Source organism: Cyclopterus lumpus, chromosome 12 (assembly GCF_009769545.1).
Source record: "Cyclopterus lumpus isolate fCycLum1 chromosome 12, fCycLum1.pri, whole genome shotgun sequence".
NCBI classification, from domain to species: domain Eukaryota; kingdom Metazoa; phylum Chordata; class Actinopteri; order Perciformes; family Cyclopteridae; genus Cyclopterus; species Cyclopterus lumpus.
Genome location: NC_046977.1, coordinates 5,592,887 through 5,606,528, shown reverse-complemented (window position 1 = coordinate 5,606,528; position 13,642 = coordinate 5,592,887). Strand labels below are relative to the sequence as shown.

General features: G+C 43.1%; 1 protein-coding gene across 1 annotated transcript in view; it reads right to left on the bottom strand.

Moving 5' to 3' along the window:
* The window catches only part of LOC117740698 (netrin receptor UNC5D-like), a 143,500-nt gene that overhangs the window by 129,243 nt on the left and 615 nt on the right, over positions 1-13,642 (bottom strand). The window lies entirely within an intron of this gene.

Below are 13,642 nucleotides of genomic sequence, written 5' to 3'. Positions count from 1 at the left end.
GACAGAAGAAATAAATCTTTGTGTGTCTTAATGATAACTAATAACTCACTTGTATTTGGAGACTGTGCTCACTCGAAAAAAATTGAAGCATTAGTCATTTGTAAAAAAATGACTAAAACAAATTATTTTTACGTCTACCTGACTGTAGTCAGCTAATTCATCAGAGTAATGACTGTACCAAAATAATATGTAACACAATGTTAATTTGCATTTACTTTGCCTTATGACAGAAGAAGTAAATGAGAAAACACTGAGAGATGGAACAACCCCGGTTGTTATGAATATAGCGCAACCTATTTTCTATTACAGGTATGAGACTCTCATTTAGGAAAGACAGTCTTCTAATAAAGACGGCATCAAGTAACAAAAGAAAACGACTTGCAGCCAGAAGCACACAACGTTGTTCCTGTACGTGGATTGGCCAGAACATTTGCGTCTCCGGTTCTCTGCTTAAAGCTAAAAGCTCTCAAACTTTGTAGAAAGTAGCGATAAAGCCTGGGAGCGCGCCCCAAAACATCCGGGGTCCTCCTGATAACGACGAGACACCCGTCTCAGGCCATTACCACTTTAATCACGTGGAGCGCATTAATAAAAATGCAGCTCTGGCGCACCGTAGATGAGCAATATGATATCACAAGTGGTGGACGTGTTAACGAGGGAGTGACGGAACAGACACCGTACGCATCGGAGGACGGAGAGTCAAAAAGACACCGAGGAACACGCCGGTAAACGGAAGGCCAGGTTTCCACTCGACAATTGGGATGCGCCGGTTACTTTGCAAATGCGCACGTTGTACAACTTTTACCGCATCTTACCACTTGCGTGTTTTGTGGTGAACGTGTAGCAGACGAGACGAATGAAGGCAGGAGACGTTTGAGAGGAACTGGCGGAACTATGGGATGGAAAGACCATTAGGATTCCCAACAGATGGGAGACTAATCAGTAGCACCTACAACCACAATTAGGCCACGTGAGATGCCTTGGCACCCTTAAGACTACCCTGGGGAGAACCCCCCGAATCAAATGAAACACAAACACACACTCAGACCGACAGGGTTTGGCACAATTTTAGTTATAAATTAAATGCATGAATAATTAATTGAATTTATTGTAAGGCATAACACGAAGAAAGCCTTCGCACTATATTATATGTTGTTTAAGCCTTGCAGAACGTGCATTCCTGACGTTCACTCTTTTATCTCGGTAGGGAAAAAGGTGTAAGGTGGACAGCTTCTCCTTAAAAAAAAGAGTTGTAATATAGTCAATATTTGCCTGTATGGTGGACATGCAAAATTCTGCCCATATTCACAGTGTTGGAAAGAGACAGGTGGAAATAATATAAAACGAGGCACACGTGTGTATAATATGAAATACTCTATTACACTATAAGCCAAACAGGCACCTCGTGATTTGATTCCGCTTCAGAAGGATACGTCGCGATTACGAAATGATTATCAATTCCTATGGATGCATCAAAATGTGTATATACACATGATTTTTTTTCTTTTCGCTGTGTTTATCTGTTATTTTTTTAATTATTTTTTTTAAACAGCATGTTTGTCATGATTCATGATTAAAAAAACAAACAGATTAATTTACTTCCATTATCTTTTATTAATTCAATATTAGCAAAGAACTGGAGGGTTACATTTTGCAGCGCTGCAAAGAGAACCAGCAGGAAAAGCAGCATCCTCTTCAGAAGATTTATTATAATAATTAATATCAAACAAATCTCCTCCATTACAGGCAATGAGCAGTTAGCTTTCGTACAACAGTAACGCTTTCTGAAAGTCCACACACAGTGCACAGTTACGATGTCACGCAGAAGCTGAAACTACCATCCGACCCACTTTCCTCAGTGACTTAAGCCGCCTTCAACAAAACGCCACTAATATTTACTTTAGAAAGTAAAGAAGACGCACGTGTATGTTTTTTTTCTCCGTCTGTTGCGTTCAGGGGCGGCGGTAAGGAACAGTATTGTAGCAGGCGATCGTAACGTTGAGAAATTGAGTTTAAAATTTCCGATTATTGAGTTTTCTGCATCGAGTTGAACCGTTCAAGGGAGAATCGCGATACATCTAAGAATGTATCCCCCCCCCCCCCCCCCCCCATCCCGAAAGCACAAGCACGAACACCTATACTATTTTTAATTTTTTTTCTTGAACTGAAGAAAGAAACAGCGAAGAAAGAAAAGGTTAACGTTGTTAAAACTCATCTGCCAAACCCCCGACTTGTACATCTTAAGAATAAATAATCCAAGTTAAAGCCCTGAAATCAACTATTCTGGGCCATGGGCCATCCTCGGGGGAGCATTTCATGCTCTTTCTATCGACAACACATACAAAATAAAATGAAATGTTGTTTCTGTTATAAAGATAACCCTGTATGGTGTATGTTTGCCCTCTTGTCTGTGCTACAGTTGTCAAAACAGAAGGAGTGCCCTGAGCCCTTCTTGTGCGTCAAATATGAGTCAGAGAAAGAAAGCACTCGTACATCAGCAGCAGGAACAAAAACAAACTACTTCAGACCAAGAGAAGCAGAATGCAATGCAGCACATGCGCCACAGGAACATACCAGCAATTCAAAGGCTAGTGTGTTTGAAGAGCTCGGTAAATGATATCTACGGCTATTGATTATATTTAAGCCCTTCGCATTGCATTATGGACTTGACTCCATCTGAGAGTGAACAGAATCCCTATGAGATAGGTCATGACATCACTGGTTTATGTTCCGTCTCGGGAGCGTTCTCCATTAGCCCTGAAAAACAAACCCGCTTTTCCTGTAGGTTATCACACAGCCTCGTAGGTCAGCAGAGTGGGAGCCCAATGCCAGCGATATATTCTTTCAGTATGTGAGGGCTATGCACACCGAGCACGACAAAGGAAAAGAAAAAAACACACACACACACACACACACAGACACGCACACTCGGTGTATACTTTAAAAAAAGATGGAGATTTCTGTAATCTTTAGCAAAAAGGTCAGGAGGTCCGTCTTTGCACTAAGACGTACAAAAACAAGTTGGTTCAGCATGGACATCGGTGCATTCTGTTATTAAAACGAACAAAAACAGAGAAAGTTTTGAGCATTTCTTTTGCATTTCTAACTTCTTTTTTTGGTTGGCATTCATTTTGCCGGGACCAGGGAGGTCTGCGCTATCGACCGACTATGGATCAGCACCACTCCAGCCTGTGTAGGCCATTAGAGGGGCGAACAGTTCATGCTCCCGCCCCTGCCGTTCCCTAATTGGTCCCCTTAGAAGCCCCGGCCGGCGCACACAAACTTCAAATCGCAGTGGAAGATTGTACCGAAGAGAAAAGAGAATCCCTTTGTGCGAGTGCTCGGCATCGATTGCCTCGCTCTATCACTTCAGTTTCTTCTTCACCTTTTTTTTTTTTTTTTCTTGGGGGGGGGGGGGGGTTCACCAACTGATTACAATCAGCTGGGGTGATCTTTGAGTAAAGCATACAAGTCGAGATAAAGAGAAGTAGACTGAGGAGAAAATGGATGGAACAAATGGGAGATGACTCAGGACTGCCTACTGGGTAATTGGGTTTTATCCTCTCATTTTATCAGGCCTTGTTTTGGATTAACGCTATGCAACACACACACACACACACACACACACACACACACTCAGGGAAATGAGAATGATACCTCGACGTTAGCAGATCTCAAGATAACTGATTACGGGTGGGAGACCGGTGCTCCAGTCCAATTACGACAGTCGCACAAAAAGAAAGTGCGGTGCTTTTTCACTCTCTCGCCACATCTGGTGTCGAGGTAGCGCGGCGGCGCCAGTGAACACAATGCGACCAAAAATGTCAACACGAGATACCGCGCGGCACAATAGCTCGCGCTTTTCTGTTCTCACATTCGAAATTCAAGGCACGCTCATTTCAACCTGACATTTCAATTTCAGGTACAACACAGCACTACAATTCAGTGAACATGGATCTTGTCCGTACACACACACACTGGCATCAGACCACGACAGGATGACAACCCATCCTCCTCCAAGACCGGCCCCTCGAACGCAGACTGGCCAATCACAGCATAGGCAAGTAACTACCAATGACCCGGAAGAATCCTAGAGCCCGCCATTATAAGAGCTGTTCGAATTCCCTAAATCCTAAGATAAGGCCCTTCAACGCTTCCTCACTTAGCTCCTTTAGCGTAGGAAACACTTGACCTTTCGTTACCAAAGGAAAGAAGATAATGCCGCCCCACAATGCCTTGCGGTGGAAACAATTAAAGTGACGCACCAGTTCACGTAAACAAACGATAGGCCTAACTTGCACCGGTTGAACAATTACTAAATGGGAGTTATGTGGATTAATATGAATAGACAGTGGCAATTTTATACGTATGTATTTACTTTGAACATGTAACAAATGCGTTTTTTTTTTTTTTAAAGAATAGGAAATACAATGAAAAGGAAATATGGGGAACTGTCAATTAACACATTAACAAAAATCGTGTTATAAAACTGTTAAAAAGCTAAATATAACTGCGTTGTTGAATCTACACTATTTCACAAAGGAAATATTGATATCCCCGGTGTGAATTGTCAGTTTAAACTGTGAGCAGTGTTGATTGTTAAGGGTGACTGCAGCAGGAAGGAAGGAGCTCTGGTTTCTCTCCTTCACACACAGCGTGAGTGAAGCAAAAGGAGCTCTTTATATATCGCCTGCATGCAACAGCATAATAGGTTTCATGAGGTCATTCTTTTAGTTCCCGTTTTTTTTATAGTCCTCCTCCTGCTGTAGTTTGGACACGGTGGACATCTGTCATAATCTACGTGCTTAGTGAAAGTGTATGAATAAAACTTGTTCCTTGACCCCCCCCCCCCCCCCCAATGACGTTTTCCATTTGACAACCTGGATATATATATATATATATATATATATATATATATATATATATCTTTTAAAACGCACATACCTTTCTGTCCGCTTCTCTCCGAATTCGTTTTTTGCAGTTTTTTCCCAGTTAGTGGCGGTTTGGGTTGACACAGTACTAGTGTGGGGGCGGGGCTTAGCCAACAGTCAATTGCACTCCCTAATACACTTCTTTCGTGACTTTTTAAAAAGAAATGTCAAACTACACTCGGCATAAAAAAAGGTTTATTGAACACAAAAAGGCACTTTTACAAGCAGTTAGATCACGAGGTTAAGAAATGACATGAAAGGACTGGAAAATGTTCACTCTTTCATTCACTTAATATACATTTATTCATAGCTATTTCCAGTAACCTTTTCAAAATCCACCCTATCATTGAGATACAGTATATCGTGTAATTTCATCATGCCTACGTCTCACGTGTCGGACCGACTGGTGGTAATTCCTGCAGCTTGTCAAACGAGATCTGCGGTTTAAATATGGAACCAGCGTGACAGCTATCCACACTAAACTATGTCAAAGAGTTGTTTCAGAATAAACTGCATGCCCCATGTTGTTTGCAATAAAAGGAACATATCGCCCAGTGAGACAGTATGGCTGATTTAATGTGTTCTTAATAGTGTCTGAATAACCGTGGAGCTCCATGGAGCTCGGAGGCATACGGCCAGCTATTAGCCAGAAATACTGGCTATAGGGTAAATGAATTGGTGTCTTCAAAGAAATTGTTGAAAAACCAGCATTTATTCCGAAATAAAACACACTTGTACAAAGGAGCTCTGACATTATAAGGTGGATGCTGTATCATCAGCTCTGGGGTAGAGTCGGTCCAAACCAGCTAAGATGAAATAAAGCAGAAATAGGCAAAAGCTATTTATTGATTCTGTCTGTGAGGTGAAACAAAAAGTAGTCTTTAAATGAATGTAGCCACATCGATGCACGGAATAGAGGTTATCTATCTTAATGACAAAGGGGAGTCCTTGGCTGGAGGGGAACCTCATCAAAGTTACACATGCATAACCTTGCAACGGTGCTCAGAGAGCAGAAGAAAACACACAACTCAAATTCATCTGTTCAAGTCATTAACCAGTGTCAATACGCGAAAAAGGAAAGGGAATTCAAAACAGCTCCGGGAGACTGTAAATAAAAGGGGCTATTTATTGTTTCCATATTTTTTAAAAAAATTTTTTTGTTTTAAAATGCTTAATTCATTTTCATTTATATGCAAATCAGAAGCGCAAAAAAGAGTTGTTTTTTGTGTGCAAACGTGTCCAACCAGCAGGAAAAGACTGCAGGAGATTATGGAGCTTCAATACACCGAGAGGAGAGTGGACAAAAGCAAGCTGGAATGACTCACACTAAAAGGTGCAAATGAAAAGGAAAGAAAGCCAAACATACTTCAAGAGAAAAGAACGTGACATTGTAGTCCTAAAAAGAACACTTGTGTTGTGAAGCCCGGTCTGGGTTATTAATGGTCTGGGTTGGGGGAGGGCTGTGAAGTTGGAGCATTAGAAAGAAGCTGTGCAGTTCTTAAGACTCAAGAGTGACATTTCACCACTGATCAGGCCAGGGAGTAAAAAAGAAGAAGAAATGAGCTGGTTCTGGCCAAGGAAGGGAAGGCTGCTGAGGGCCAACCAGGGGATGTAGGGAGGCCACAGTGGGAAATGAGCTGCACAGAAGGTTTCGTGAACTTTTAAACTTTGGACTTTGGAAGACGCTGGGCTTTTGAAGAAAATAAATCCTGCTCTTTTAATGCCAAATAAAAACAACAGTCAGAGAGAATAGGTGCAGTGGGTCACACTGTGGCTCCTCCTGTTGTCTCATGGTGTAAAAACTGCAGATTCGAAGCCGACAAGCGTGGTGAAATCACGTGTTCTGGACATGGCGGTGCGCACATGGCCAGTCAACAAAATGTATATAAATCGTATAAGTCATTTATTTGCGTGCGCTCATTCGTTTTAATTTAAAGTTTTGAAAAAAACGCGCAGTGCGTCTGATGTGGCGACATCTAGTGCCGAGGCTGCAGATTGCAACCAAATGAAAGTCGTCCCGCGTGCCGCGCCTTTACGGTGGCCGACGATGACCCCAATCTAGAGCCAGTGTTCGGTTTGTCTGTTCCGGGTAACGGTGGAAACATGGTGGCCGGGCTCTTAGGACCGACTCTATATGTAGATAGAGACGACCCACGTTAAGGTAACGACAAACGCAACGATTTGTTATTTCAGCTCGATTATACTATGACGAAAACATACTTATTCATATTATTCATATCTGCCAATAAATCCCCCCTCCTACACATGCGACACACTGTTCCTTTAATACAGTTTGTTCAAAGTTCAAATCCAGACTTTACAAGATTACATTTGAACACATCTTGACAGCATTATAATTTCGCCCTCATACTAACATTTACTGGATAGAGCATGAACCCATCACAATGGCACTCCATTAGCGCTCGCTGATGGCTCCGTTATTTAGCCGAGCAGGACTGTGCTGCCCACCGGCTGCTAGCAGCTAACGATAACCGGCTCTCCTCCTGCCGATTTCGCCACTTGATTTGTTGTTTATGTGCTACTTCAGGAAAAAAGAATATTGCGCGTTCCCCGGTTGCCTCTCATATTTTAGTCGCCGTTAGTCTTTTTGGCACCAAAAGTCTGGGTTCTCCACAGTCTGCAGGAACGAGCATTTGCTGTGCTGAAGAAAAAAAACACAGGAGGCATCTTCAAACAGCCACATAATTCCCCTTTGTTTTATTTATAGAAAGACAAGAGCATTGTTGGTTTCACGACACACCGTCACACATGACCACCAGAGAGGCATTATGGAGACCTCATGCATCAAGAGGGAATCTTAAAACCCCAACCTGCAATTCTGACACTCTCAAAAGCACCAAATAGCCGTTGAGAACAGACAGGGCTGCATAAAATATATACCAGGCATAGTGCTTTTTCTGCAGCTCGGAGTGTCATCTGAATTGTTTTAAAAGAAAAAAAAATGGGGGGGGGGAGGGAGAACCTCACTTGGATTCACAAAAAGGAGGTTGAGCTACAGAATTGTGGACAAACAACCCAAACAGCTAGCGACAGTACTGCGTTCAGGAGACAGCAACCAGACAAAGACAGAACAAGAGCCAGAGCCGCGGCATTAAATGTCCTCAGTCCATCTTAAATGACAACAATTTCCTCTTAGATTTACCATCGCGCCCAACCGGCCTCAAACCTTTGGCGATGGCCAATGTCCAAGCTGACGTGGTCGATGCCTACAGCACATACAGCCGTGGCGGCGTGTGTTTCTTTAAGCGCACAGTATCTGAAGCACGCTAACAAGGAAATCAATCACGGGCTCCTGTATGGATTACTTACATTTCTCAAATTTAATGCGTTTCCAATATACGTTTTCATATCAATGTTGTCACATAGAAGGACCGACAGAAAAAAAAAAGAAGAAAACATTGATTCTGGCTGATGTGTTCTTTTTTTAAATTTTACTTTCCTTTTTTTTTTTTTTGCCCCCGTAACTCGACATCAAAACTTGGCACTCGAACATGTTCACTTCTGCATGTCAAAACACTGCCGCGCACACACACACACACACACTCAAAGACGCACCGAACCCCTACTTTAATCCAAAAGTCATTAAATATGCATTTGCTTTTGATTACTCTTGAAATTAATTCATCAGGGAGAACAGTGACAGGTGCTCGCTGTAACTGACAAATCGCTGTGGCAGTTACTGATAACATGAGAAACTTAGGTATTCTGCACTGTGACCCTCCCCCCCCTCTCCTCCCCCCCCCTCCTCCCCCTTCTCTCCTTCTGCTTTATTTTTTTTTTTTTTTGCTTCAAACACTCCCTGCTCCCTCGCTCTGCCTCTCCACGCTCCAGCTCTCCTCTCTCCTTCAGTCAGGTGAGGTGAGAAATGATACCAGAACCGAAACATTCGTCACAACAGCAATCCACAGAAACTAAATTACACGGAGGGGGAGGAGGGGGGGTTGCAAGGGAGGAGTGGACAACAAGAAAGGATGAGGGCGACGGGGTATTTATGAAATAAAAGTGCTTTAGAGGAACAAAAAACTGCTACCCATACTAGATACAAACTGGGAAATAAGAAGAGGGAAGTGCAAGGGGGGGGGGGGGGGGGGTGTTGCATTGAAGTGAATGGCGTATGGTTTGAATCCTGCCTTTGTGGCAATGCCCTTGAGTTAGCCAGCGAGGCATTGAATGGTGAATTGTGGACGAGCAGTTATCTCCAAGGCTTCCCCTTTCAGTGTTATTAGGAAACACGTGACAGCATAGCTCTTATCGAACAGAAAGCTTCAAGGCTTCAAGGCGAGGCGGCTGAAATGGCAACATTTGACACCCTGTCAGTCTGCATTCGGGGCATCGGATACCTCACTAGGGCTGCACGGTGCACACATTCAGTATGCATGCAACATGTATAAGTTATGCTGAATGATGAAAGTAACACCGCTATATCGTATGCGACTATGAATATATGATGGTCATGCCACAAGCTGATCCTAAGAGTCGGTATCGAGGACGATCTGGGCATGCTCAAATGAACCCCGATCAAATAGCCCATCCTTTCATCTCTGTGCTCCACATTTTCACGATATGCCAGTGACAGATTTGAATGCACCGTCGTTAAAAAAGGTATATAGTATATGCACACTGGTGTGAATGACATATTTACAATCTGTAGCAGGTCAGCCAAAGGTGACATGTGAGGGAAGAACATGCAGTCTGCGATGCCCAGGCGGCCACCAGCCATCCTGAAGTGACTTAGACCTGCATTCTCTCTAAAGGCCAGCAGGGGGCGACTCCTCTGGTTGCAAAAAGAAGTCTGATTGTATAGAAGTCAATGAGAAAATGACCCTACTTCTTACAAAAATGTTGAACGCTTACCTCAATGAACATGAGTTTATGGTCTCCATCGCGTGTTTCAAGTCTTCTTCAATACAGCATCATTCATTTACTAAACTACGGTCCCATTTAGAGTAAACACGATAGGCTTTAGGGCGTGGCCATCTCGTAATCAACAGGTCGCCACCACGTCTGTGAACTTTAACCCTTTCCCAGTGTGTGCTCGGGTCACGAAAGTTCATTGTAACCCTTCGGTCGCCTAAAAAGGTGTCTTCGTTCATCGTGCGGTGGACTCTCGGCCCGCTCACTCTCGTTTAACTTCTGCTTGCGGAAACAAGATGGCGAGGGCCAAAAAAAAAGCCAAACTCGAGGCTTTGTGTGCGAAACAATTGCGAATATACGGTTGATTTTCGTAGTTTATCGGGACAACAGCATCCCTAAAATCCCTGCACATAACCACAAAGGAATTATGCAGCGATGGGACATTGCATCAACAGATATGTAATGAAACCATTGTTTTTTATTGGCCAAACAAAAGGATTCTATTCCAATCAATAGTACCTCTCATGGGAATACTATGTACAAAAGCTTGTCTATTGACCAGATTCCAAGTGTCTTAATATATCCCAAAGACATAAACAATAGCTATTTGATGACTACTGTAGCGCGTTATCACAGTAATGGATACTTTCAAGCAAAATGTCTTATTTGCGAGAAAAAAAAACACATTTGATTTAGTAACTTTCTGCTTTCACTGTAGACAATATTCCACAGCCTTGTTTGGCTGCGAGTGAGCTTAGATTCCTCTGAACGTGGAGAGGAAATGCTGGGAGAGAGAGGGGGGGTTGGTGAGCTGGATGGAGAAATAGGTTCCCTTTGAATAATGCAATAGCGAAACTGGGCAATATGACCACCATGCGATCTCCTCTCGGATAGAAACAACTGTGGAATACGAGCCCCATCTGTGCTCGCGAATTCATCTCATGCGAAATGTCAGTTAAATCAAAGCTGCAGCTTGGAAAAAGAATCTGGCAGTCATTTTTTGGGGATTAATAAAACATGGCAGAGATGACTCCATTGCCCTTTATTCCACTCTCTCACTCCCGCTCTGTGCTTCTATCTGGAGTTTGTTCACTTACGCCATGCTCGAGCCAGGTTGGAGGTTTTAGCAGCGACACGCCTCAGCCACGTCGGGCTTGTTCAATTTGGATGAAATTAAAAGAAGCTTCGCGCCCCCTGAATTTAAATGTAAGTGTGCATTGTGCGAGCATCTTAGAGTGCTGCTGGGATTGTCGACTCACATGTTTTCGTTTTTTTTATACCCCAGATCTATGCAGGACGTTCTGGTTGCAGGAAGGTTCGTGTGGCAGTTATTGAACCTGACCTACTGGAGCACGTCCGTCAGCGTTTGCTTTGCTCCAGGCTCAACAGTGTTGTCATGCCAGTGTCACGGCGCGGGGGGGGGGAACCTTGATTTCACCTGGATGACCTTATTAAAGTCCATCAGGCCAGAGACGTTCTCCTATCTGTTTTTAATTTGCTTTCCAATACCAGAAGTTGCATATCGGCATATACCAAATGAAAATACGATACCAGTGTTTGACAGAACTTAGATTGATTAACATTAATAGAATAATACAATAGCCATCCATTTTCAGGGTGGACCAACACGGCCAAAACAAAGCTTCTCCTCTATTTTCCACAGTGACGTCACCCACCGGTGCTTTTCTGAAAAGTTGCACAGATTTTCGACTGGAAGCACTTCGACCTTTCAGAAAAATGGTGCTGGGTGCAGCATGTTTTCTTTGGGCGGCTTGAAGTGCTCTCTCCCTATGGGAGACACTTTTTTTTTTAAATAAGTTTGAGCTAAGAGAAATGCCCCCAAAAAAAACAAATAATGTTCCACTTTTCAAAGAAAAATGATAAAATTCTTTTGTGAAGACTTGCTGCTTTGTCTGATGTGACAGTATTTTTAATGAACACCTCCATCTTTTAGTCTTGGTTGGACAACACAAGGAATTGCATATCATCACATTGAGTTGTTATGAAATTGTGATGATATTCCACAGATTAAACAATGAATCGCGAAAGTCACCCGCATATTAATTGATAATGAAGCTAATTGCATGTTGCAGCCATAATCGACATGCTTCGTGTTTTTGTCGATGTCTCTGTAGAAGCTGTCTATTTTTTTTAAACTCAAAACCCACACGTGAAGTGTCACATTGTTTTCCAGGTTAGCTTCGGGTTGAAATGTGACAATCAAGCATTTTTAAAAAAAAAAATCATGATTAGCTCCTCAAAAGAAAAAAAGTGTATTCAGAGACTCGTGGCTTTTTGCGGCGGCACTTCACACGGACGACTCAAGCCGCGTCGCCACACTCACAGGTCACACGTCTCCATACATATAAATACATCCAAGCTGTGGGGCAGCTCGCCCCCCCCCCCCCCCCCCCCCCCCCCCCCCCCCCCCCCCCCCCCCCCCCCCTCCCCCCCTGAATCCACCTGTGGGCGGTGGTTCTAGGTTCCTCTAGGTTAGTGTGTTCTCCTCACTTTGTGTTCTTCTCTATTTAAATTGAAAGCTTGCAGGTGAGTGAGAGGGTCCCGTCCTTGCGAGGCATGGAGATTAAATTAGGATGCTGAACAATCACTGTGTGTGTGTGTTGTGTGTGTGTGTGTCTCGATCACTCTTTTTACCAACCGTGCTCCATTGCCTGTAGGTTTTACATTATTTAGCCAGTTTCATGCGCAGTCTCCCTTTTCCACCATGTCGTTTATGCATAAAGTATTTGACTGTTGACATCCATATTATTGCACAACATAAATAGTTGATTCCACAGGCTGACAGAAAGCCATCACAGATGCCACTTTATGACAACATATAGCTATGCAGCTGATGAAAACGACATTGTGCACGCACACAGGCACATTGCACCTTCATGCACTCACAACGTCGTTGTTGCTGTCGCTGCCAAGCATAGGTCACTCCTTTCAAATAGCATGCATCGCTTTACATGGAAATGTAGCCACTGTGGAAATGCTGGTCATGTAACACACAGCCAGTTTTTCCAAAAGGTCATATTTAACGCCCTTACTTAAATAAATAGAAAAAGACTAAAACCCTTCTGATCTCGACATGCAAAGTTGCCCCGAAGGCGCATATGCATAATCTAATATTTATGCTATGCAAATTTCTAAAGTTGAAGCTAATTTCAGAACTTGGGATGCAGAAATGAAAACCTTGGGGCTAGTTGACTAATTGACTTGCAAATGCTTCTTTGTTTCACTGCCATGTGAGCGGAAATGGATGTCAATAGGTCAGGACAGATTCACCAGAAGAAGAAAGGAAGAGATTCCATGATGACCAAACGGGAAACATTTATGATCCACGCATAAGAGCTCGGTCTTCTCTCGGGCCTCCGGGCACAAACAAATCCCCAACGTGTGCATTAAGAAAGACACCGAGGATTTACAGCACGGTTACCTCTTAATAGGAGTTAGGTATCCTGACACTTGTGTACCCACTGGATGATGGGAGGGGAATTAAAAATAAGGAAGAAGCATGCACAACATTCAGAGCGACTAAACGTTTCAGAAGGAACCAGAGCCCTCAAGCGATCATCTCCATTTTACCAAGTGTGGGAATGGAGTACGTGCACGAGACAACATATGGCATCCGGGCACGAGATTTGTGTCCAGAAAACCTCTCAATGACAGATTGAGTTCACGAGAGCTTCGAGAAATCCTCAGCATGCGTTTGAATTTTGCAGCCAAAGAAAATGTAATGAAATGTGTAAAAAAAAAATATATATATATATTTAGTAAATATTCAAACTTGGCACACAAATGAATCGTCAGACTCGCACAGTGGGCTGTGG